Here is a 27,182-nt window from a genome sequence, read left to right as displayed (position 1 = left end):
AGGCTCTGTGCTGTCAGTCTTGGGATTCTCTTTCTCTTTTCTCTGCCTGCCCCTCCCCACCTCAAAATAAATAATTAAAACATTTTTTTTTTTTTTTAAAAAGGGATTATAGGGGCGCCTGGGTGGCGCAGTCGGTTGAGCGTCCGACTTCAGCCAGGTCACGATCTCGCGGTGCGTGAGTTCGAGCCCCGCGTCGGGCTCTGGGCTGATGGCTCAGAGCCTGGAGCCTGTTTCCGATTCTGTGTCTCCCTCTCTCTCTGCCCCTCCCCCGTTCATGCTCTGTCTCTCTCTGTCCCAAAAATAAATAAACGTTGAAAAAAAAATTTTTTTAAAGGAATTATCAAAAAATACATGTGCTCTCTTGTGGGTATTATGGGGACCCACTCAGAATCCCAGACTTTCTATAATATTTATTTTAAGCTGAGAACATTTGAGATTTAATAGATGCAGGAAAATAAAGCCTTCTTGGAGCTTTTTCTGTCTCCCTAACATGTGAGGAGTGGGTTTGGGACTTTATATTTCATAGGAGAAATTAAAAGATGAGAAGGGGTTGCCAAGGTAAGGAATGGACAGCAGATCTTGAAAATAGTGTTGCCTTTATCCTGTACTTGGTGGGTAACTGCTGCTTATTTGCAATATAGAAAATGTAGGGCTTGCATCATGTTAGAAAGGAAATGGTTAACAGGAAAACCTGAACTTCTCTGGGGTGGGGGTATAAAGGGACACAGATAGAGATCTTTAACAGTTTAAGCCTTTGAATACTGTGTTTCTGCCTAATGAGGGATGCTTTTCCAAAAAAAAAAAAAAAAAAAAAAACGAGGCAGAATATAATTCTCCCTATTACTGCAAATTGACAGCATTATAGGCAAAAGGCAGAAAGTTCTCAAATTAGAGAAAGAACAAAATGTAAACCCAGGTCAGTCATTCCCAGGTTAAAAAGCAGAAGCAATATTCAAAGAGTATCTTGGAAGAAACAACTCTCATTAACAACAAAGTGGTCCCACTATATTTAAAGTCAACTTTAAACAACTGCCCACAGATTATGAATACTTTGCAAATAGTACTAAAACCCTGACAAAAATCACAACTACATCATAACACAAATTACTCCATCTTTCTCTCTACCCTCCCTCACTCTCGCTACATTGTAACTCCCAGAGCAGAAATTATATTATTATTTATTTCTCTCCTTCTGTGAAACGTTTAAAGTTTTAGTAATTTTTTGTTGAATAATTTACCAACTGAAATACAGAAAAGGAAAGGAAAACAATGGTATAGAAAATTAAATTAAAACTTGGAAGTAGAAGATTCCAAGACTATGCCAGAAAGGAAACTCATTCTGTGTTAAAATTAGCTAAAGAGTTTCTCTAGCTCTTTGTAAAGAGAAACTAGAGATGGATATTTGAACCCAACTGGAAATTCTTTATATATATATAAAATCTCATTAAGTGGATACTAAAATACAGCTAGTTTTCATTCCAGTTTGTTCATTCTGTTATGCTCATTATTTTCTCTCTTTATCTCCAAGTCCGGAGACAGAGACCTCCCAGCATTTTTTACATAGCTCTCTAGGCTGATATTATGCATGCTATTATAATCAAACACTGATGCCAAATGGTAGATTCCACTAGAAAAGAAATACCACCTGCTGAATGGGGTTCTAATAAGACTAATTTCTCTCTGTACATGTTACAAGTTGTTGCTGCAATAGCATTTAAAAATTAATAAAAATAATCACAGATGAAGTATTTAAAATGTTTAGTCTGTCGATTCAATTCCATATTATTTCAAATATCAAAAGAGTTCTTTATTTAAAGTTTTAATTGATTGTGTCTATTTTAAATTCAGACTGATTTATACAACAGTTGTATTCATTTCTAGTGTTCCTTGGGACATGGGATAAAATTATGCTTTCAATTCAATGATAAAATCAAATTCTCATCTGTATCAATTCAGTTGAGTAGTAACATCCTCATTTAGACCTTCATAACTTTTTAAAATATAATCTCAAAGAAAACATAACAATTTGCCACAATATGTCAACGAACTCCTATGGAATCTTTATGCAGTTCAACCAAGTATTTCTATTTAGCTCTATTTGCCTATTTATTACCCATAAGTACCCACATGCACATAAATATAAATATATTTAGCATATAAATATATTAATTTCTCTGAATCAGTTGAAAGTTGTAAAATTATGTTTCTTAGATCTAAACATTTCATTATATGCTTCCTAAAGGAAAGAGTATACTCTACTACAATTTTCAAAATCAGAATATTTAATATAGATCCAATACTATTATCAAGTCCACAGTTCCTACTCAGATTCCATCATTTGTTCCAATAATGGCCTTTATAACTATTTTTCCTGGTTTGGGATCCAGTCCAGTATCATAAATTATATTCCATGTCTTGTGTATTTTGATCCAGATCATTACTTAAACTTTCATTGTCCCCTTGGACTTTGGCATTTAAAAATTTTTTTTTTTTAATTTTTTTTTCAATGTTTATTTTTGGGACAGAGAGAGACAGAGCATGAACGGGGGAGGGGCAGAGAGAGAGGGAGACACAGAATCGGAAACAGGCTCCAGGCTCCGAGCCATCAGCCCAGAGCCTGACGCGGGCTCGAACTCACGGACCGCGAGATCGTGACCTGGCTGAAGTCGGACGCTTAACCGACTGCGCCACCCAGGCGCCCCTAAAAATATTTTTTAATGTTTATTTGTTTTTGAAAGAGAGACAGAGTGTGAACAGGGGAGTGGCAAAAAGAGAGGGAGACACAGAATCCCAAGCAGGCTCCAGGCTCTGAGCTGTCAGCACAGAGTCCGACACCGAGCTCGAACTCAAGAACTGTGAGATCTCTACCTGAGCTGAAGTCCGATGCTCAACCAACTGAGCCACACAGGTGCCCCTTCTTTTATTTTTAAAATTTTACTTATTTGCTATTTCTCTCTATGTCTCAAAAAATCATTAAAATAAAAGAAAATGTTGAACAGAAATTTCATATTTTTTTAATTTATAGTATATAAAAAGTAAGGTCATGAACAATTAAGATAACCAAAGGTAAGTTTTCTTTCTGTTAGATATAAGTAAGATATAATTTTAATAATCCCAAATTCTGCTGAAAGTAATGTTTTGAAAATATAAGTTAATTTCTTCAATATAAAAGGGCTCAACTCTAATAATTATACACTCTCTTTGTACTAAGCATGTGCTATTTTAGATAAGACTGTTAGACTTTCTAGGCACAACTTAGATTTGGTTCTCCAGGTAAGCAAACCTAGAGGAAGGATCTTCAGTTTCCTTTACACGTTTTTCAATTAACACTTACCCTTTGGATCAGCTTACTTCTCCCCAAGGCAACGCCACTGGCGGCTAAATGATGAACTTGTTTTCCCAGACTCCCTCAAAGGCACTGAACTATTTTAATTGTTGATCCATATGGAGAGATGATTGATGTGAAAAAGAAGCCAGAGCTGCTCACTATCACACTTTATAAATTTCCCTTCCATTTATCATTCACTATACAAAAGCCCTCAAGATTAGTTTTGTTTAAAGATTATTTGCATTTAAATTGTGAGGATATAGTAGAGTACTTGTATTTATGACTGAGGTTAAAAGCTAAAGTCATCAGTGGTTTAATCTTTTTTAAAACTGTATTCCCTAGAGCGACCCAAAACATTGAACATGTTACAATATTGAGAGGAAATTTCTTCAACTGAGGGGATACTGGGGAGTCAACAACATAAAAGAGAAAAAAGTATCTTTATTTTCTGCTAGGTTGGAGCCAAAAATATATTCCAGTAGAATAATAGTCCTTGATGTGAACTACTCTTTACAAACAAAAATGAAGCTTTTTATTTTTCTGAAATTACAATTGTATAAGCCAATTTTTTCTCAAGTATCATGCAGAGTTAATTGACTTCCAGTAACCTAAATTATGTTGTTACCTTACAGTTCAATTTAAAATTGTTAAGCAGAGAAATTTGGAAATGCTAGAATGAAAACATTAGACATAAAATAGACTGTAATGTAACATTATAGCAATTCTAAGTAGATTGTACGCACTGAGGGTTATAGCTGTGAGTGTAAAACGCAATTATCTATACTCTTCCATTCATTTCAAAGAGTTCATGGGGTCATTCATATCAAATAAACAATCACACTTTACAGTTTTTACCAGTTAAGATACCTTATTGGAATAAATCTTGAAAGCATTTCACTTAAAAGTTTTAAGCTAACTATTAAATAGCCTGTACAGAGTTCTTCAAAAATGACCATTTCTATGTTAATAGTTTTTTTTTAACCTGGTAAGTGAAGCAATCTTGTTTTATATTTTTAAAATATTTAACAAACAAAACTATTTGGTTAAGGCCTAAATTGGCCTGAAGGATAAGACTGTGTATATCTAAAGTGGATTTGCTAAAGGAGGAGGATGATATTTCCTTTGCCCACTTCACACTGACTTATTCATCTTTATGTGAAACTTCTGTTTCTAACATCTAATAATTTTCTGTTAGAATCATGTATTTGGTCTATCATGTTTTATAGATTCTACAGAATAATTATGTATTATATTACATTATGTATACTAATTATTAAGGGTGTGCCTGAAAGTTCTATTCTCCTTTATACCTTAAGGGAGAAGACCTATGGAAAGGATCCAAGTGAGTCAAGCAAACTATTGTCTCAGCATCTGTGTATTTGTTAAATATAATCAAAATATTAAGAAAATTAACCATTCCTCCACATCACTTTATGTTCATGAACATATATTTATTAAAATTCTTATCAAGTACTCATAGCCTGAAGATATATATACATAATCAAAACAAAATGACAAATGATGATATATAAAATTCTCAAACAGATATTTGTAGTTTGTACATCACATATATTCTTATCTTCCCTGAGGATGTGGTATAAAGCAAATTAAGTAAAATACATGAAATACATTTTATAAAATACAAAAGGAGGTCAAAATGACGCATACAAGTTAATGTTATTCTTCTTTGGATTCAGCAAAGCATTCATCACCTCCTTGATGATCCTAGATGTAAGCAAAGAAGTTTAAAGGACTAAGGTACACTTAGACCTTTGGACAACCCCTTTCCTTAATTCAAATATATGCATTGTGTATTTAATCCTCTAACATTAATCAAAGAAAAGTTATTTTGGAAAAAAAGAAAGCTTCTAAATACTGGGTAAATTAACTCTTTGTGACTATGTCTTCTCTACTTTCATAGTGTTGAGCCAGAATATATTATTGAAACAAAATTATAATTGTTACCAGAGCTTGATCTTAAAAGCCAAATATTGTAAGAGGAGTGAAATGTTGAAATTCAATATCACAGCAGATGGTGGGGGGTCTGTTAGTATTGTTCTCTACTGCTGCTTCATCTCAAAAGTAGAAACTCTCATCCCTTTCTCTGTGTTATCCTGGCTTTGGTGAATTTTTCCAGTGGTGGTATTTTCCTGGTTCTTGGTATAACAAGTTATTTCTTTTGCACCCTGGACATTTTGAATATCGTGTTATCAGACCCTGTATTTCATTTAAATCTTCTGCTTTATCAAGTCTCCTACAACACCATGCCTGTAGGGGGAGAGGCAATGTCTCATTACTACATGTTGGGGTAGAAGTTGAGGTTCCTTACTTCGCTCCTTGACATCCCAGCGGATGCCAGGCAGGGTGAAATTCAGGTTCTCCATTAGACCTCTGCTGACATTATTATTAGAATTTTTATGAGAAACAATAAGGATCTAAATTTGGGGAGTGGCTTTGGGAATGATAATCAAGGGGTGGCTGTAAAAATACTAGGATTCCAGGAACCCTGGAGAGGACAAGGGAAGAGGACTCAGAGATGCCATCCAGATTTATGTTTTGTGAGTCAGAGATTAGTGATATTATATCAAAGAACACAGGTTTTGTCATATTTACAACTTAGCAATACTATTATATACAATAATACTTATTTTTAATAATGTTTAACTACCTACTGTTAAAGCACATGGAGGTTTTTATTTATTCAAATTATTCATATGTTTTTCATTTGGTCTGACAAACACAGGTACACCTGCATTGATCTTTTGGATTGCATGTTCTATACATGTTCCAAAATGGTCTTACAAACCTGGAAAAATGATTTACCTAAAACAGCTTGGAATATATCACATTCAGTTTCAAATACCTTCAGTAACTCATTATCTTATATTTATTGGATTATACATTTTGATATTTAATACAACACATAAAAATAATACAATATAGGATGTGACTAATTTTATTTATTTATTTTTGTCTACAAAAACAATAGCCTTTATGGCTAATAGCCTTTATGGAATCTTTATATAGTCAGTCATATTACATCATTATTGGTCAGAACATTTTCTCAGATCAAGATTTTTAATTGGGTTGTATTTATGTCTGAAATCTTTAGTCTGTTATCTATTCTTTTTTTTTTAAAGTTTACTTTTATTTATTCTGAGGGGGAGATAGAGAGCAAGCAGGGTAGGGGCAGAGAGAGAGGGAGATAGAATCCTAAGCAGGCTCTGTAATGCCATCACAGAGCCCGGTGTAGGCTCAAACTCACGAACTGCGAGATCATGACCTGAACAGAAGTCAAGAGTAGGATGCTTAACTGACTGAGCCATCCAGGTGCCCCCATATCTATTCTTTTTGATATTCTACTTGTTGAAACTGATTTGGGAGAGTAAATAATTCAATTTCTCACACGCCCCATTCATCAAAATAAATTTCAGATTTAATAATTAATTAAAATTAATTATTGTGTTTAATTAAAATATAGTAAAAAGTATCCTGAGGCATAAAACTTAAATGTAGAGAGGTAAATTTGAATATACAAAATCTAAAATATAAGATACATCTATAAAATAATAAGCACAGTAAAAGGACAAAAATAAAATATGTAAAGTTTTGCTTCAAATATAGCAACAAGAGCTAACATTTAAAAAAACAATTGCCAATAAATAAAAAATAACCTAATTAAAATTGGGAAGGAAATATAAATAAAGAATTTCTAAGAATTTAACTTAGAGCTAATACACTTATTGAAAAAAAAATCTTTCAAAGTGTGTTGAATTCCTTTATTTGGAATTGTCTTTAGATCCATCGAAACGATTTTATAAATATCATAATGGTAGTATACAGTTATCCTTTGGTACTGGGCTTGGTTTTCTGAAACCACACAAGATAGGCCTGGAAATAAGTGGATAAAGGAAGCTGTTAAGGAATTAAGGAATTAAAGGTTATTGAGAAAATAGAGAAGAATATCATCTATTTTCAGGAATGATGTGTAGTTGGTGAGATATTCATATGCTGTTAAGTTAGTAGAGAGGGAAAACCTTTGTCAAGTACATTTAGCTCATCCTGAATTGCTTCCTGGCCTTTTGGCTAAGATCAAGTGTAACTCATCCTGTGGATGGAGTGCTGGAGAAGTAATTACCCAAAAGCAGCAAAATTTGAGCTGAATCTGGAACAATTAGTTTGAAGTAGTTGACTAGACAAAAGTTGAAGTAAGGTTCTTGGCAGAAGAAGTAACATGGCAAAACATGGAAGGCTTCAAAGTTGATGCACTTTCGAAGGAACTGTACGTAGCTAATTCTGGCTGAAAAGGTAGTAAAACCTTGTGAGTATAATTTGTGAAGTATAATTTGTTCTGGAAACATGCTGGTAGTCCAAAGCACTTGTATATAAAAGCAAATTTCAAGAACCATTGGCTCAGTTGTGGTCATGTAACATTCAGTGTCATGTTGCAAGATATTGCTCATTTATCAAGTTAAAATTTAGAAATGCTTGCTCAGGGGCTCCTGGGTGGCTCAGTCGGTTAAGCATCCAACTTTGGCTCAGGTTGTGATCTCACAGTCCGTGAGTTCGAGCCCTGCATCAGGCTCTGTGCTGAGAGCTCAGAGCCTGGAGCCTGTTTCAGATTATGTGTCTCCCTCTCTCTGCCCCTTCCCAGCTCGTGCCCTGTCTCTGTCTCTCAAAAATGAATAAACGTTAAAAAAATTAAAAAAAAAAAAAAGAAATGTTTGCTCATCTTCTGGAACACTTACTCAAACAAATCCATGGCTTTGGAAACATTTTTGGAAGGAAAGCATATATGTTGTTAAAGTTAATCCATTAGGAAGCTGATACAGTAAGCTGAGAGAGAAACATTTAACATATTTCCCACCTCAAAAATTTGTGTCACATACATACTATTTTGTATTTTCTTTTGTTTTTTTTTTCAATGTTTATTTATTTTTGAGAGACAAAGTGTGAACAGGGAAGGGTCAGAGAGAGAGGGGGACACGGAATCTGAAGTGGGTTCTAGGCTCTGAGTTGTCAGCCCAGAGACCTACGTGGGGCTCGGACTCTTGAACTGTGAGATCATGACCTGAGCCAAAGTCGGACGCTTAACCAACTGAGCCACCCGGGCGCTCCTGTATTTTCTTTTAATCACATTTAACCCTGTATTTGATTGACAGTTTCTGAAATAGTCAAGGGTAAAGGAAAAATACAAACTATCCCAACTTCACATTTTTTCCCTCAGAAATACCCAAGTAAAATTATCTTGACGTCCTTCTGGATATTTTTCTTTTTAGATTTCCAGCTGTAGCTGATTCTAGGCTTCACTTTTTTCCTCCTAAGTTTACTTAACCAGAATCACAACTCCGTTGGTTCCTAAAACACTGAGGCAGATACTGAAATGTTATAAAATATTGAAAAGTATAGTTATATATATTTTAAAATGTGGTTGTCAGAAATGGACTTTCAGAAGAAAACTGGAAGAGACACTCCTCACCATTTGCGTTGCTTGGATTCTCACCAGATGCAGAACTCTGATACAAATGGACAAGGTGGGCAGGGCAATGAAGTCCTCTACCTTCCTCAGGCTCTGGCACCTGGTTGGGACAATCAATACACAAATCATGTACAATATTTTCTGAAGCAATCTTACCCAACCTAGGCTTATAACCTTGACCTGTGTATTCAACTTTCTTTTCCATTTTCTGAAAACGTTTTCTTTTGGTGATAATTTAGGATCATCCATTTTATTAGATATCATTCATTTAGTATACTAAGTGGAAGGGAATAGGATTCAATTTTTTCTCAATATTTTTCTGATATTAGAATAATTCCCCTTTGTATTGGATTTGTTGTCTTAAAGACTTTTTTAATCATAAAATTTTGATGCAACTAATGGTGTGTAAATTAGAAAACAGAATGTTACAAAAATTTCTTTCTTAACTCATTCTTAAGGCTGCCTAAATTATGAAGTATTCATAATTCTTATGCCCCAATCAAAAGTAAGTGCTCTGCCTCAATTTACCCTCACCCCTCCAGCAGCTCTTATCTGGAATATTGTATTTACCATTTCTTGATTTTATTTATGATTTTATCACTAACCCCCTATGTTATAAAGTTTTGCTTGTTTTTAAACTTTACATGCTCAGATCCACATATCTAAGATTAAAAATGTTAGATATTGGAAGGAGTGTCTGGGTGGATCACTAGATTAAACATCGGGCTCTTGATTTCAGCCCAGGTCAAGATCTCACGGTTCATGAGTTCAAGCCCTGCATTGGGCTCTGTGCTGACAGTGCAGAGCCTGCTTGGGATTCTGTATCCCTCTCTCTCTCTCTCTCTCTCTGGTATACACTGGTAGGTGACTTATTTTCTATGTTGAATGTTAATATATGAAATATACCACTGTTTAGTTTACATTCTCCATGAGCATTTGGGGTACTTTTATTTTTTTATATCATAAATTATATTACCATAAATGTTTGTTAAAATATCTGCTAACATACATGTCTACATAGTATAGAACCATTTATAGAAATTTCAAGCCAAATGACATTAGATATCTTTACTATACAAAGCCAATCTAATTTCTTTTTTTAAACTTATTTTTATTTATTTTGAGAGAGAGAGAGAGAGAGAGAGAGAGAGCGCGCGCAGGGAGGAAGGAGCAGGACAGAGAGAGAGGGATACAGAATCCCAAGCAGGCTCTGCTCTGTCAGCACAGAGCCCAATGCAGGGCTTGAACTCATGAACTGTGAGATCTTGACCTGGACTGAAATCAAGAGTCTGATGCTTAATCTAGTGATCCACCCAGATGCCCCTTCCAACCTAATTTCTAAAATATTTTGCCAGTATATACTCTGACTTTGTAGTTTTCAATTTATGCTTTTGAATCTGATGTGTGCAAAATGTATCACTTATTGGTTTGGGTACATTTCCCTGATTAACTGTTTCTGTATTAGATATTATTTTTAAAACCCAGTTTAATATTCTTCATTAACCATTTAACTAAACCTTGGTTATCCTGTTTATCATCATTGAACTTTTCTAGCTGGTGAAAGGAAACTGTAGGTAACTTACCTGGGTAATTCACAGCCTGGTTGTTTGTCCCCTACCTTACACTTGCTCCTGGTTTCAGTTAATAATGGCTTTTCTTTCTGTTTGTGGGTCAGGGAGGCTTAAAGCATCATTTCCCTTTATCTTCCCCGCTGAATAGTTTCCTGCCATGCTTTACCCCTGTGTCTGTAATACAAAAAACATCCGTCCTACCTAAATTACCATTCAAGTGTAATACCTTTTTTATTTAACCCTGAGTGCATGACTGCTCCCTTTAATCCTACTCAATCTACCCTGAACAGGGAAATATCTAAAGGAGAATTTATGGTCCCAAGCTTCAAATGCTATTTCTCAGTGTACTTGGAAATGGTTTCAAAATTGATGTTCACTGAAGTTTTAGATCAAAAATTGAGCATAGATAAAACCAAGGTCATGACTAGTCAGCTCACAATTATTTTTGTAAAAGCTTACCTAGGGAGAGTAACCCTGCTGTGCTTTGTATCTCAAATGTTGAATTAGCATGAGAAATCGAATTAAAGTATTATGGAATATGGACCCATGATCTGGCCAAAAAAGTATTCAGGCATGACCTCACAAATTAAGCCACTAAAGTGATATGACAGACAGGTCAGACAGGTTTAAAGAGTGTCTAGAACTCAGATGGTAACTGGGTTCAGGCGAACATGTACAGAGCAAAGGGACGAGTACAGCAATAATTTACGTATTTTAAAATCAAAAGTCAAAACTGTTTTCATGGGTTCTCTAGAAAGTTCTCAACAATTATGCTCCCTGATACTACAATATTTTCCTCTTGTGTAGACAGTCGATAAGCATTCAGTACTCATTTTCCTCCCAAGTCCATACTTTCCAATGCTTGCAAGGCAGATGTGGTAATGTACTCATTTACATACCTTCTGTGGTTGGAAAGGTGGTGCTAAGCTCTAACCCCTTGTCTAATATGTAAAGAACCAACAAATGATCTCTAGACCTTACCTTTTTTTCTATATGGTATATTTCTTGTGTTTTAATGAACTTATATTAATGCCTACATAAACATATATACAAAGCCCAAATTTATCTTAAAATTTTAATGACAATCGTATGTCCCAGGATGTCAAATAAATATAATTTGTGGTTATAGAAAAGGGAAATGAGGACCCTAGTATCAATTCCTTTCTAATGTTTGAATTATTTCATATTCTAACATCCTCATTGCAGAGAAAAAAAAACATTTTTTTAATAGCACATTGTATCAGTTTTCTTTATTCTTTACCATATTTTTTTGCTCAGAGACTATCTGACAGCTTCCTAAGATGTGTGTTCCTTGACTCATTGTGAAAACTTATCAAGCACATATTTGTCTGACCCGTGAACTGTAAAAAATCATTTCTGACTTTTTTAACCCAGGTTTGAGATATGGATCAAGCAGGGACAAGATATAGGCAAGCCCATAAATATAGCAGTGCAAAGTGCTAAGAGTCGAATGAAACTGAGAAAATGATCAAATCAAAGCCAGCTCTCATTGTGTTCTATATCAAATGTACTCACATTAAATTGAGGGAAAATATGAATGTCAAATACTAACAAAGCAAGCCTAAGTTTGATGTTATTGAAGTGAGCTAATTACCGTTACAGAATGTGCTTACCATGTTCTGGGGGTTGAAAAAATAATGTAATTTTGTAGTTTTTGCTATAAACCCACACTTTCCCCACTCTGTAGAAGTAAATGAAACATTGAAAAGGCTGGATTCTAGCCCTCACATTAAGTCAGTCTATAAATGAGGTGACAAGCCTAGAGCCACTTTGAAAAGTATAAAAATGACTGTGAAATATTTACAGGTTTTAGGTGGTTTCATAAATTGCAAAATAAATGTATTAACCAATATAGCAAAGCTTTGATGAGTTAACTATGGCTTTTCCTAAAAGTGAACCCAATCAAGGCCTGGTCATCTCCAGCTTGTGTATAAACAAAGACCACCCCCCCCCACCCCCATTGGCTGTGGGACACCTTCCAGACTCTGCAACATTTCTACCAGTATCCTTGATGGGGTGACCCTCAGGCTCATCACCCACCACCTTGCAACTGCTTTAGACTTTCCCTCATAACCTTTGAGCTATTCACTCAAAGATGCTAGAAGACGTTGGAAGATCTCGGTGCCTTTGGCAAATAAGTCTAGTCATAACAAGAGTGTGTATGTCCCTTTTATGCTCAGCTCACACACTACCTTTCTGATGAAACTTTCCTGACCATGCAGATAGCACTTATTTTTTCCTCATGTGAGCCTTTACTTCTCTTTGTACGTATTATTACATTAAATATATGATGTTTTAGCTTTGATTTGCTACTGTGTCTGCATCTTTTCATTAGGCAAAAAACACTTAAGGGCAGAGTACATTTCAGAAGATTTTCCTATTCCCATTCCCCATGGTAGCCTAGCCACAATCATATTTTATGGACTGGACTATCTGTCATCATGAATAGTACTCTCTTTTCTTTCATAAAATAGTATTATGGCTAATCTTAAATATAGTAAACAATAGAGAAAGTTACTATGCAAATAAAACTCACTGGCAAATAAATAAAAATGTCCTGTTGGAATTAAATAAAAATTTAGAGTGCCTGATACCTCCAAAAATATCGCTAAAAAATATGTTATTTTCACATCTACTTTGACTTCGAGGAGCTTAAAATCTAGCCAATTAGATACTTATGAGATTCTCTATAAGCCAAAACAGAATAATCCATCAGGTATGAGCTCTTTGAAAGTTAACAATGATGAGAATATTATCAATTTAGAGACTTCAGATTAAAATTATTATTATCCCGAGTGACATTCAAGATGAGATTTAAAAACCAAACTGATTTGGGTGCATAGAGTACATTTCATGATTGCTGGGATATACTGAGAATATAGCTTGTATCAATGCCTATAAGATTTCAAAAGTCAAAGTAGCATTTTGTACATAAGTTATTAAATAATGTCAAGCTAGTGAAATTTTAGGACTAGAAGAATCGGATCATCAGGAATACACATTTTGGAAAAATTAAAATAAGTTGCTGCATACAGAGGATTGTAAAAACATGAGTAAAATGCCAAAGGACAAATAAACAATGACAACAATACTGAACTATGACTTGAAACAAAGTAGTGACAGTGCATTGGGAGATGAAAAAGATAAGCGAGCTAACATGGATGGATGTAGACTTAAATGATTTATCAGCCAACTCATTCATAGAGAGCAAGGGAGGAATTAAAGATGAATCTAAAAAATTGAGCCTGGATAACTGGAAGGATTTTGGGCAAAAAACAGACTAAGAAATGAGTGAGAAAGATGTTTTTGAAAGAGAATGATGAGGACATAGTAAGCAGTTACATAATGATTATAGCATAACACATACTACAGTATAAATCACAATAGTAGTACTTTCTCTTTGCATTATTTAATCTTTTCTGCAATACTGAAAAACAAAACGATGTTACTCATTTGTAGCTCAAAGATCTGTGTAACTCACTCAAAATTACACTGCCATTAGGCAGTCAACATTCAAATCCATCAAACTTTAAACTTCCTAAAGGACTCCCCGACTCCTCCCCCAAAATGATCTGCCATTTAGTTTACATGTTTAACTGGTGGCGTATTTACAATAGTGTTGGGCAGCTGCCATTTAGAATAGGCCAATAATTAAAATATTAATTCTTCTAAAACCGTAAACTTATTTTTATGTTAGATAATAAACAAATCCAATAGTATAGCATTTTCAGTAAGAGGAGCAAGTGAAACAAACAAAATAGGTATTTTTCTCTGTTCTCTTATACTTTACTTGATGGGTAGCATAGAGCCACTTTCGTGAAAAATAAAAGCATTAAAACTAAAAAAAATTAGTCATCCCAGTCACTACTATCTTTTGTGTATAGAATAGCAATGAATCTAACAGACTTTTTGCAGTAAATTTACTGAGTTGATGATTATCCTGTAACTGAAAAGGATGCTCAAGTGATTACTTTTGTTAAAGCTTATCCCTGCCTTGATATTGTTTGATGTAAGTCAAGTAAGTAATAAGTAAAAATAGAAAATTGGTCTGTACTTATTTATTGTTTATTTTCTATTTAAAATGCAATCCAATGATGAAATACTGGCTATATTCGAGAAGAAATAAAATTTTATTTTGGAAAAAAAATCATTGTGTCATAGAGAGTTCCTAAAAGTAATTCTTTTCATGGGAAAAAAACGTTTCAAGATTTAAAACCTAAATAATTATTCTTTCACTTAAGACATTGCTTCTAAAATCTAAATGGTTATTTCACCTATGTTTTTAAGTGACTTACTAAAAACAAATTTACAGGGTAAAAGAAACTTAACTGGATGACAATAAAGAGTTAATTTCCAATTACCATAATCTCTTATTGGTTTTTTCTGATGAGATTTATATTAAACCTATATATATATATATATATATATATATATATATATATATGCCATTGATTTATACTATATCAAGTTAGTATAAATGTTTTAAAATAAATATTTGTTAGTTTAGAACACTTGAATAGTTTTGTATTGTTAAGTTATAGATACAAAATGATATTTATTATATCAAACATGTATTTATGGCCTCTTGGCCTGTTATTATGTGCTATTATGTGCAATGGGACTACTTTGACACAATTTAGTGTTAGAAATTTTTCAACTTCACTTGTGTCAGGACCTGCTGAATTCTGCAGTCTGTAAATACCTCTCTACACTCCTTTATTTAGCAATTCAACATTAAGCACATATTTATTGAGTTCTTATTCTAAGCCAAACACTATCTGAGAGAGAGAGAGAGATACAGCAGTGAATAAAACAGTAAAAATCACTGCCTTTACCATGCTTGATATCACTTTCCCTAGAATAATGCCTGTGTTAATTTACACCCTCAGGAGCTTCATGGGTGAAATCTGAAACTGGCTGCGATACACAGAAGGCAAAGAGAGACTGAAGAAAGAGACAGAGCACTCCAAATCGGTAAGTGGCTTGATAAGCAAGTGAACTTACAGGCAAAGGCTTGTCTTGGGCAGGCACAAGGTGTTCTCTGCACCCACCCAGCAGAATCTCAAAGTTTATATAGAGGCCTTAAGTGAGTTTAGTCACCTCCATAGGAGGCCTTAACCATACAAAGTCTAGACTGTCTCAGCACCACATCGTTCTCTCAAGGCTGTATCCTTGGGGCAGCTTCTGGGAATGAAGTCAAGTAGAACACACATTCTAAGGACAGGGGAGCACGTGAGGAGCTGCCTGGGTCCAGCTTATTTGTCAAACCAGAGGTCTTATCTTCTGGTTGACTTCCTCCATAACTGGCATCAGCCAGAGAAACAAGGAATTCTAACTTGGGCCCTCTCTCTGGCCTTTAGTATTAATTCACCCCTTAATTCTTGTCTGAGACCAAACATGTACATACCTACATTAGCTGAGCTTTTGCCTTAAACCTGAGACCAAATCGCTTACAGGTGGCCAATTTCTCATAACTAGCTCACACTACTAGAGCTTCGGCTTCTGAATCCTGGTTGGGACAAAATACCTAGCAATTCAGATCCTCCAGTACTAATGTTCTTTTCCATCATCTTCTTAGGAATAGGAATCCCATCTGTAATCACACAGTGGAGAACAGGCTTAAACCCCTTGCAGACAGACCCTGCTAACATGTGTTTACTTGCCTTGATAGAGGCAGGTTTCTCCTGCTACCGAAATCATCTCTGGTAACCCTCCACTATTGGAACACCCATTCCTTCATGATGTAACTGCTTTGTACTTTCGCCAAGACCAATGATTGCCTGCTAGCCTTCATGTCTTACCACCCCTGGCCATGCTCCAACTTAATAGTCAATATAGTTCCAGAGTACTATCTTTTTCATTCAACCCCTCATAGAATGATAAGTTATCTGTGCCCGTGTCAAAATCTATAACAGCTTAAAATGAATGGTGGAAGATATCAACCGAGACATTGAATAGGCAAGGGAAAAGTGGAATAACAAATATGAAAATCTAAGCCCATCTTTCTAATTTGTTGACAGGTTTCCAAAGCAAATGAGTTTAGAAACTAGACCAAAAATTTGCAATCAGTTCAATAGGAGTAGAATAGAGGAGATGTAATTACATTAATCAAGTTTCACAATGAGTTTCAATAATTAAGGCATTTTTCTCTAAGCAGATCTGAAAGATTATTACAGGGTCAGTCAGACAAGTCAACATGAAAAGGAACCTAGGAGCAAGACACAACCACTGTTGAACTGGTAACTTACCAGCATCTATCAGGCCGGCTTCTTATGTGTGATGGACAAGCACTAGCAGATACAGGACCAATGATACGAGACACCAAGTTTGGAGGGATAAAGGGGTACTCAGATACATAAGTACAAGCATAATAGCATTGTTGTAGTTTGGAAAGACAAATAGCATGTGATTTCACTCACACGAGGAATTTAAGAAAGACAACAAATGAACAAAGGAGACGAACCAAAAAATAGACTGTTAATTATAGAGAACAAAGTCCTCTGGTTACCAGAGAGGAGGTGGTTGGGGGGATGGATGAAACAGGTGAAGGGGATTAAGAGTGCACCTGTCTTCATGAGCGCTGAATAATGTGTGGAACTATTGAATCACTATATTGTATACCTGAAACTAACACAACATTCTATGTTAACTACACTGGAATTAAAATTAAAAAAAATTATTTCTATCTTCAGATAGAAATTATATCTTCAGATAGAAATCTCCCTCTTTAAAGAAGGGAGATATGAAGGTCTTCCTTTCTTTTTCTTTTCTTCTCTCCGTCTTCTTCCCTCTTATTCTTCCAGCCTCTTCCCCTTCATTCTTTCTTTTTTGATTTCAGAGATATTTAAGAGAGTTTATCATACTCCTCAATGCATCCACATCATCACCAATGGCTTTTCAAGGTCTTTGCTTCATATAAATTATTATTATTATTATTATTATTATTATTATTATTACCTTACTTATAATACTTACCCAGCTCCTCTAATCCTCTCAGTATATATATGCATATATATATATGTGTGTGTGTGTGTATGTATATATATATGTGTGTGTATGTCTGTTTATATGTGCACATATGTGTATATGAATATATGTGTGTATATTTACATATACACACACATACATGTATCTTAATAAACTAATAAATGTTTTTGTTTTTGTAACCATACGAAAACCTGTGTATTTATATGAAAATGACATTGTGTTATGACAATAACATTCTTTCTTAACACTTAAAGACAAAATTTTGAGTGTGAGAGTGATCTGGCTCCGACATCTGTCAGCCCATTGATTGCCCGGATTAATGCGGTTGATCTGGCTGCCTAGGAAGGTATCCCCTTCCTCCTTCACCGTTTCATGTGTGTCTCTCTGAAATCTACATGCTCAGTAGAAGGGGACGATCTTCCCAGACAGAGGAGTACTGGTCTTCAGCCAGGAGTGAATGTGTAAGCTGGGATTCTGTGCTAGCAGCTCAATACAAGCTCTCAAGGTCCATATGTTAGAGGACATAGAGTAGTCACACTTCCAGAGTCTAGACATATCCAAGCACTGTATATGGCAATATGCCTTTCTTAAAAAAAAATTAGTTGTATATGAGTACATATTTTACTGTTTCGAGATGTTCGATAACATTGTACTGCAGGCTCCCTCCACATTTTGCCGCCTGTTTCCTACAGATAGACATCTAAGTTGCCTTCATAGGTAAGTGCTAACAATAATGTTCCTGCAAAGATCATTTTGTGTACATGTTCCTCATGGAACTGTACAAGCATTTCTGGGCCTCATTCAGGATTTGTATTGTAGGTCACAAGTTATACTCGTAATTAATTTCACCATTTCCAGCTATCTTCACAGTGGCCTTACCAATTACACTACTTCCAATACTGTATATGTGTTTTCATTTCCCTCCATCTACATCAAAGAATTTATACAAACCAATTTGTTTTTCTAGTCATATCAGTACAAAATGGTATATCATTTTTAAATTTCAGTTTATGACTACTGGTAAAATTGTCAGTCATTCATGTGTCCCATACATAAGCTGCCTATTTATATACTTTGTTCCTGTTTCTCCTATTGGATTTTGTGTCTTTCATTTTATTTCTGTGAGGGAACTTTTTTCTTATGGATTAAACTTCATTACTTTACTATTTCAAATATATTCCCACAGCGTATCACCTACTAACTTATCGATATAAGTTCTGTGTTAATTAAAATTATTAATTTTAATACAATAAAAAAGGTATTTTATCCCATTTGGGGGGGTTGGTTTCAGAAAACTTGTCATGGATAACTTTTTCATCTTAATGGTTTTTACTTAGTGTATGTCTGGGTTCACTTTTATATACTGTGAGTCAATTATTCTTTATTTTTCTCCATTTAATGCACCTGTTCATGAACAACATCCACTAAACAATGCAACTATCCCCTACTAATATTTGGTTTCATCTATAAAATATCAATATGGGTCTGTTTCTGAGCACTGTATTTTATTCCATTTCTCTGGGGACAGAATAACACAAAGTTAATTGTTATGGTCTAGTTGCATTTTTAAAAATCTGTCCTAATAAGCCCTTCTTTAAATAAAACGTACTTGGGTATTTCACCTTTAATCTTTCACGAAATCTTTATTTTTCGAACGACCTTGCTGAAATTTGCATTGACAGTGCAGTGATTTTATAAATCATTTGGATAAAAAGACAATTTTACGGGGACGAATTTTGTCTCTGTATTTATTATACTTTAGATTTTTATTCTTTTGCATTCGGGGTAGGTTATTTCCTAGAAACATGGTTTTTGTTGCTGTAAGTCTTACTATGTTTTTTAGTTGACAAACACCATTCTAGAAAGGCATTGTTAATTGCGTAAGTTGATAGTGTACTTCATCACCTTCCTAACCTTTTGTTACTGCTGCTGCTAATACAGGAGCCCCAAATTCCTGCACCCCATTGGCCCTCTGGAGTATTGAAACTAATTTTTAATGAAGGCCATGAAAAAGAATTGGTAGCTTATCTGAACAGCACAAACTCAGCGGATGCAAGCTTCCACCTGTGTCTTTCAACCCCTTTACAAATTTTTGCTGTCATATATGTTTAATGCATCCCTAACTCCCTGTGCTTCAAGATGGGCTTCTTAGAATGTGGCAAAAGGGAAATTAAAACCTCATCGTGTCACTATGCCAGGGCTGGCGTTTCCTCCAGCTCAGTGTCCTCTTACTCATCATTTAACCTCTACTCTGTGTAGCATTTATCCAATGGACAACTCTTCACCCCAGTCCATAATTAATTGACTTGTTAGCCTTAATAAAATGGCAGTCTTTAATTAACCATGATTTACAATGTACTTTTTAAAAATGCTGATGAAAAACAAGCATTTTTGAATGCACACTATGGTCACACATTTTGCTGAGTACATTAAATGCAGTGGTTTCAGTTCACCTTATAAAAAGCTTAAATATTGTTGTAGACTCCTGCTTAAAAATCAAATAGACTGATTTTTGAGCTCTTAATAGACTTTAAGTGGCAACCTTCCATTTTCTTAGCAATCAGTAATTTGTATCCATCACCAAATTAAATTTATTTATTCTCTCTTAGTAGCTTGCTTTACTGTAATGGAGATAGTTTTTTTTCTCAGTAAGTCTTCTTTTAGTATCAATGGTCAGTAGTTTCTTTGTAGCATAATAAGTACATCGATATTTTCAAATTACGCAGCCTTTAGAAATGCACTAGATTGTTGAGATACGCATAGGCCATGTCAACTGATTGAACTCATTAAGAGGAAAGAAATCTGAAGCATTGAATAGTCTTTAGAACAGAATATGATCATTATATTAAATTTCAAGATATGAGTTTACTTATTATTTAATTTTATCTGCACTATTAAATCTTGTTGAACATGAAAAAAATGAATCAGTTATTTAAATTGGAAAGAGAAAGTGCACAAATATTCCTGAGGAAGCCTGAGTTCGAGCCCCGTGTTGGGCTCTGGGCTGGCAGCTCAGAGACCGGAGCCTGCTTTAGAATCTGTGTCTCCCTCTCTCTCTCTGCCCCTCCCTGCTCATGCTCTCTCTGTCTCAAAAATAAATGAACATTAAAAATAAGTAAATAAATAAATAAATCACCAGAAATACCAACTAAATTAAAGAACAATATGAAGTATTGTATGATTATTTAGATTATTGATTCACTGTAAAACTATAGTCTTACAATAATTCAGATTGCAACCAAATGGAAAGATTTCAAAGGAGTCTAAATAATAAACTTGGACAGTATGACCAAAAAAGTTAATTTTCATTTGTGTTTTCATTCACAACTTTTCTACTAGCTTCTCCACCATATTCATTTTTAATGAAGGGATCAATTATTTTTAATGAAGAGATTGGTTATTTATTTAAGTCTTTGTATATATTCAGTCTCTATCAATACTTTTGATTAGATTCTTCACTTGATCTAGCCAAAAGGCCGAGAAGCGATAAAACTTCTGATTAGATTCTTGACATTTGAGAGTCTTGTGAGCATAGAGAGGGATATTTACTATTACTTATACATCCTATATTTCTTTATAAGTATTATAAATATGTTAACAAGTGTTTTGCATATTTAAACTTTAGTTATGCAACAATGGATAAAAATCAGTAAAACTAAAACAAACTGAAAAAAATAATAATTGCTGACTAAAAATAATTAAAAGCCATCTGGAGCTTTAATATATAATTACAAAGTTAACATAGCTTTAAAAAATTTTTTTTAATGTTTATTTATTTTTGAAGGAGAGAGAAACAGAGTGTGATTGGGGGAGGGACAGAGAGAGAGGGAGACAGAATCGGAAGCAGGCTCCATGCTCCAAGCTGTCAGCACAGAGCCCGACGCGTGGCTCGAACTCACGGACTGTGAGATCATGACCTGAATTGAAGTCGGACGCTCAACCGACTGAGCCACCCGGGCACCCCTACATGGCTTTTTAGAAGAATAGTTCACACATATTAAGTAGCAGATAAAGGATAAAAAATATCATAGTATTCATTATAACACATTTGTGTGAAAATAATATCAAAGATCTAACTTCTTCACTATCTCCATATGTTCTAATAGGCTCTCAGAATTCAGTATATTAACACATATTTATTTCTCTATTTTCTGGATGATATTAGCATTATCAGTCCCGAGAAAACAAAACAAAACAAAACAAACAAAACGAAACAAAGTGAAATAAAACAAAACGCAACTACTCCCACTCCATCCCATGTTTTAAGTTATGGGTTACTAACTGATTCCTGGGGAAGATGTGACACTTGCTAGCAAACATAAGCCTATCCTAGTCAGCAGACCAGCTTGCTGGAGTTAAATGCTCTGGGGGCCCTGGGTGGCTCAGTCAGTTAAGCAGCTGACTTTGGCTCAGGTCATGATCTCACAGTTCATGAATTTCTAAACCAGGCATCAGGCTCCCGGCTGTTAGCACAGAGCCCACTCTGTCCCTCCCCTGCTCACTCTCTCAGAAATGAAAAAAACATTAAATATATGTATTTTTATACCAATGGGGTTTTTTTTTCAAGCTCATAGCTTCTACAAAAGTGTAATTCTCTGGAAACTTGTTCTTTTTTATTGTCTCCTTTTAGCTTTGCTTTCCAGACATCACCTGGTCAATTGGCCTGTCACTTTTTTCATATTGACCCGGTAGTTAGTACTATTGATAAACTATACTGATTTAGGTAAAGCACATTCTAATTGACAGCATAATTATGAAATTTTATTTCCTAGGTCACAATACATTATGTCGACAGAGCCAGCTTCCCCATTTAGAACATTCTGCTAATCCATAATTTCTGGAAATCACGGTTTGACCCCCTTCCCTTTTTTTTATTTTTGTTACAGTGTTTAAAGCTCACAGATTAAAAAAAAAATGTCCGCAAATTATTTACTACCTTTGTCTCTAACAGATGGGCCCTAATTCTCCTCCTCTTAAGTGTAGCAAAACTTACAGGCTTGTTCCTAACTTGAATAAAGTGAAAGTGGTGATGTGTGCCTTTGGAGACGAGGTTATAACGAGGCCCTGCGGCTACCATGCTGATTGCTTTATCTCTTGCTCTCTTTGGAGGAAGCTCACTTTGGGGAAAACCAAGAATCAGAAGCAACTGAGAAGGTCTCCAGTCTAACAACCCTCAGGAATGGAGGCCTGCCAACACCCATGTGGATTAGCTCAGAAGCAGATCTTCAGTGAGACAAACCTTGAGGCGACTACAAACTAGGTATGAACAGAACTACCCTCATAAGCCACACCTAGATTCTGGCTCCTTTGAAACTGAAATAATAAATGTCATTGTTCAACTGTTGAATTTGGGGGTAATTTTCACACGGCAAGAGATAACAATTACAATGACATTGATATTGATGAATACGTAAGACTGTTATGACCATGGATATACCTGCTACTTCTTCCTGTTTGGGTGCTATTTCCCACTTTTGCTAGAGTTCACCTTGAAAAGAAAATATAAAAAATATTGTATATCATGTATTTTATCTAGTGTGTGATATTACATACTTTTATATATTATACAATTTTAGTGTATATATTATATTTTATAAATATGAATTATGTTTTGTCCTTTCCATGTATTTGCATTATGAGGTAGTCGTGCCTTTAGATGGATTCAACATATTATTATTTTTTTTTTTCTGATGCCCAAATTACTACAATTTTGCCAAAAGAAATCTGAATTATTTTTGGTCTTTTAGCAATAACCCAAATGTTGATAATTTTATTCTTCTGACTTGAAATCACTAAAAACTTCTAGCAACAGGTGTTTCAAACACATCCTATCTTTTTATTATTATTATTATTATTATTATTATTATTATTATTCTTTTTGAGGAGGGGGGCTATGTATATGAAAAGGTATATATGCTTCAAAGCTGTATTGCTTTGTTTCCTCTCAGGCCATAGTCCAGACACCTGCCTGTCTCTTTCCTTCTCCTCAGTCCAAGCTGCAAAATTTGGCCTCCATTGAAAGACTGTCATGGCTTTCCTATCTTTAAAGACCACTCTCATCAGCAATTTCAATTCTCTTTTCTTACAGTGCTTACCCATATGTGAGATTAATTATATAAATTACTTGTACCTTTTTGTATCTTGGAGTTTGAAAATACATGTTTTAAAATTTTGATCTTTGAAAAAATGTATTATATTTTTTCCCAATAGGTAAATCAATTTAAACTAGGAAGCAAATGTTTTTTACTGTCTCTCTAAAGTTGTCTAACAACAAAGTGGATGATTATTTCATCCCTGAGACTAGTTGCAATTCTAGCTATTATTAACATTAAGAAAATTCCCTAAATCATTTCCTAATTTCCTGGCCTAAGCTGAAAATAACAATAGCTAAGCTTTATTGAGGACAAACGATGTGCCCTGTACAGCACCGTATGCCTTTTGTGTAGTCTTATTTAATCCTCAAGATTACCCTATGAGGCTGCCACCAGGCTTAGCCTCACTTTAGACTGAAGGGAGTAAATCAGAGGGAGATGGAGTTTCTGGCCCAAGGTCACAGAGTCAGGGCACAGTCAGACTTTGAAGTTAAACAGTTGGAATTCTTAAATTCATGACCTTGACTACAATGCTATAATAGTTGTCTACCACCAGATTTCTGGAAAAATCTATTTCATGAATGTAACATAAAATTTGTGACACACTTTGACAGGCACATTTTTAATTTATTATTCCTGTAGAAATCTAATTCATCTAGAAATAAAGTACTTACAGAAATTTCAAGTAAAGAGAAAGTTTTTGTAATTCAACTATGCAGAAAAAAATCTTCAAACTTGGACTACACTTATACTATACTAAATGCTTATGAGGGAAAAATTAATATGCTTCTTAGTAATAGGATAATGCCAGGAAAAGAGGTCCCAATTGACTGACTGCGTCAACATGAAGACAACATGGTTGGGGGATTTTTATTCTTATTTTTATCTGTAGCTTCTTAAAATTAAACTTATCTATGTATTTGCCTTGTTTATTATTCATATTTTGTATAAAGTAACAGCTGTATAAGTATAAAGTGTGTGTGTGTAAATATGTGTAACGTGTTTCAAAAAGTATCAGTATTGCAGCCTAGAAAATACGAATTAGTTTAACCAAAAGATCACTGTGATTCGAGTATATAGGTTTCTAAGAACAATCTTAATTCAAATTGTGGAATGATCTCTTGGCTGATACTTGTTTAGCCCACATGAAAGAATACATTAAACTTGAAAGCACAAGATATTTTGTTTGCCCTCACATAATATTACTCTAAATTTTAAGAGGTTTATAAATTATGTTGCCCTTTCAATATTATTATTTCCAAAATACATTAGACTGTCAGTTCTACAAAGTTGGGTTACAAGTGTTAGAAGTAAATTTTTTCTGTTTAATTAACTTCTCTGTTTATCTTATCTTTCTGTCTTTTTACTCTTTTTCCTGAACTAAAAAGAGCCTTCATCAGGAGTTTGATAGGAAGAATATAGGGCTTAATACATTTCAATTTTATCTTTGAAATGCAAAACATAAAGGTAAAAATGAATAATTCAGTGAATTATCTACTTGTCTTGAAGATATCTAGTTATTTACATTCACTGGGCCTTAGTTTAGTCATCCACTAGAAACTTCCAGAAAAGGGACTTGGAAACAGAAAAGATAATTTCTTTCTTCTCTCTCTGTCTTTCTTTTTCTCTTCCCTCCCTCCATTCTCTTTCTCTAGTCCTTACTATCATTTCCCTGTCCTCTCTATAGTTTGGTAAAGATATTGCTTTCCACTTATGTAAGGAGTTAATCATCTCTTTTTGATAATTTTAATCAAAAGAGACTTGCTTGGGATGCCTGGGTGGCTCATTTCGTAGAGCCGACTTTGGCTCAGGTCATGATCTCACGGTTTGTGAGTTTGAGCCCCACATCGGGGTCTGTGCTGATGGCTCAGATCCTGGAGCCTGCTTTGGATTCTGTGTCTCCCTCTCTCCCTACCCCTTCCCTGCTAGTGCTCTGTCTCTCTCTCTCTCAAAAATAAATAAACATTAAAAGAGAAAGAGAGAGACATGCTTAACAGAAGGAAATAAAAGAGCTGGTGGACAAAGTCCCATGGCATTTGCATATTTTAAAAATTATTATATATTTTTTAATATTGTATTAGATTTTCAAAACCTACAATACTTCTGTATCCAAAGGCAAGTCATAGAATCCAAAGACAAAGGCATCTGGATACTGTTTTTTAAATTGTCTTATTCATGACCATCCTGTTATGGTTTAATAAACTGAAGCAAATTTTGCATCAATCCCACATGCACATTAGAAATGACTAATGAGGGCATTTTTTGTTTGTTTGTTTGAATTTATAGAAACCACACTTAAGGCAAAAAGACCTCATCATCTCCAATCTCAAGAGCAGCAAAAGAAAATCTTTAAAAACATTTCCTTGTGAACCTGCTGCATCTACTTTCTCCACCAGTCTTGGCTCACCTGTGGTGGGATGATTTCATTCTACCTGGAGGAGGTGTTCTGATTAGCCATCCATGGTTTGAGAAAGCTTCATCCTCCTGCTGGATATGAAGGTTCTCCTCTTATGCACATCCACCTTCACACTGAAAATTCCTTGTAAGGTATCCATTTTACCTTTTTCATATTATACATGAATCCTACTATAATTTTCTTTTGAGTTTCTTTTTTTGATGTAAACCAAGACTTACTAATGTGCAAAATGTATATCAGCCAACTCTTCTATATAAAGATGTGTTATTTCATGTATTGTACCCATATTTATGACAACATAGTCATAGAAATTAATATTATAACAAAGACAATTATCTCTGGAATCTGGCCCCCTTCTGTTCATTTCTATTGTAAGCTCTTAGTTCACTTTTTTTCTTGTCTAAATAATCATAAAAAGTGATTTTAACTATTTTCTGTATTGTGTATATTTCCTTACTGTAATGCCTAGGGAACTTCTTGAAAGTCTGCTCAAATAATGGTAAGTTTCCACCATACTTTAGAGGGAGACAAAACCCTTTGGCCTAATAGGTGCATGATATTTGTCTACATTTGATATAACAAGCTTCTCTACATTTATGAAGCAACCTAAATTGCTTAATAACCTGGGGTCATGCTACTAATTGCTTCCACCATCATGCCTTTCTTCATGCTTTTCTGCAAAGAAATCATTGATGTCACATATAGTCATTTCCTTACCTCCACCTTTTCAAATACTGTATATTCTAAAAAGATAACGACACCCCCCCTCTATGAAGTTTCCCTAAGTAACTAGAATTGCTCTCTTCATCAGTGCTCTGATAGTACTTAATTTATAGCTCTCTAAAGCCCCTCATCACTCTTTACTGTCTTTGAGTTATTTGTGTTCATGTTTTACTTCTCCCAATAGACACATATTTGAGAACCAGAATAATTTATTTATGATTGAATCACCCACAGAGCACAGTGCAACATCTTATACAGAGTGAGATCTTTGTAACCTTTTTTTTTTCTTTGAGGGGAGGTGGCATTAATGGATTATGCTTAATATATCCAGCCTAAAGTAAGATCATTAAAGTAGAGAAGTAAAGAAGAAGAAAAGTAGTTCAAGAAAAAACTGTTCAACATTTCAAAAATAGCTTAAAGGCCATATAAGATAATAACTGATGAACATTTCATTTAGCAATTTTTAGTTCACTTATTGATATATCTAGAAGTCTAAATACAGTGGACAGGACATCAGAAGGGCTGACATTATACTGAACATTTATTATGTACCAGGTCCTTTCAA

General features: G+C 34.7%; 1 long non-coding RNA gene across 1 annotated transcript in view; it reads left to right on the top strand.

Annotated features, from left to right (window-relative positions):
* Window positions 1-26,904, top strand: part of LOC121016145 (uncharacterized) — a 51,629-nt gene extending 24,725 nt beyond the window's left edge. Inside the window, exons 3-4 of the long non-coding RNA XR_005784131.1 lie at window positions 15,289-15,373; window positions 25,765-26,904. This is a non-coding gene — a long non-coding RNA (uncharacterized LOC121016145). The remainder of the gene's footprint in view (window positions 1-15,288; window positions 15,374-25,764) is intronic.
* Window positions 26,905-27,182: the final 278 nt, after the last annotated feature.

This window comes from Herpailurus yagouaroundi, unplaced genomic scaffold, assembly GCF_014898765.1.
Source record: "Herpailurus yagouaroundi ecotype Mexico unplaced genomic scaffold, PumYag 209, whole genome shotgun sequence".
Taxonomy (NCBI): Eukaryota; Metazoa; Chordata; class Mammalia; order Carnivora; family Felidae; genus Herpailurus; species Herpailurus yagouaroundi.
Note: the sequence above shows the minus strand (reverse complement) of the source record. Positions and strands in the feature narration are given on the sequence as shown.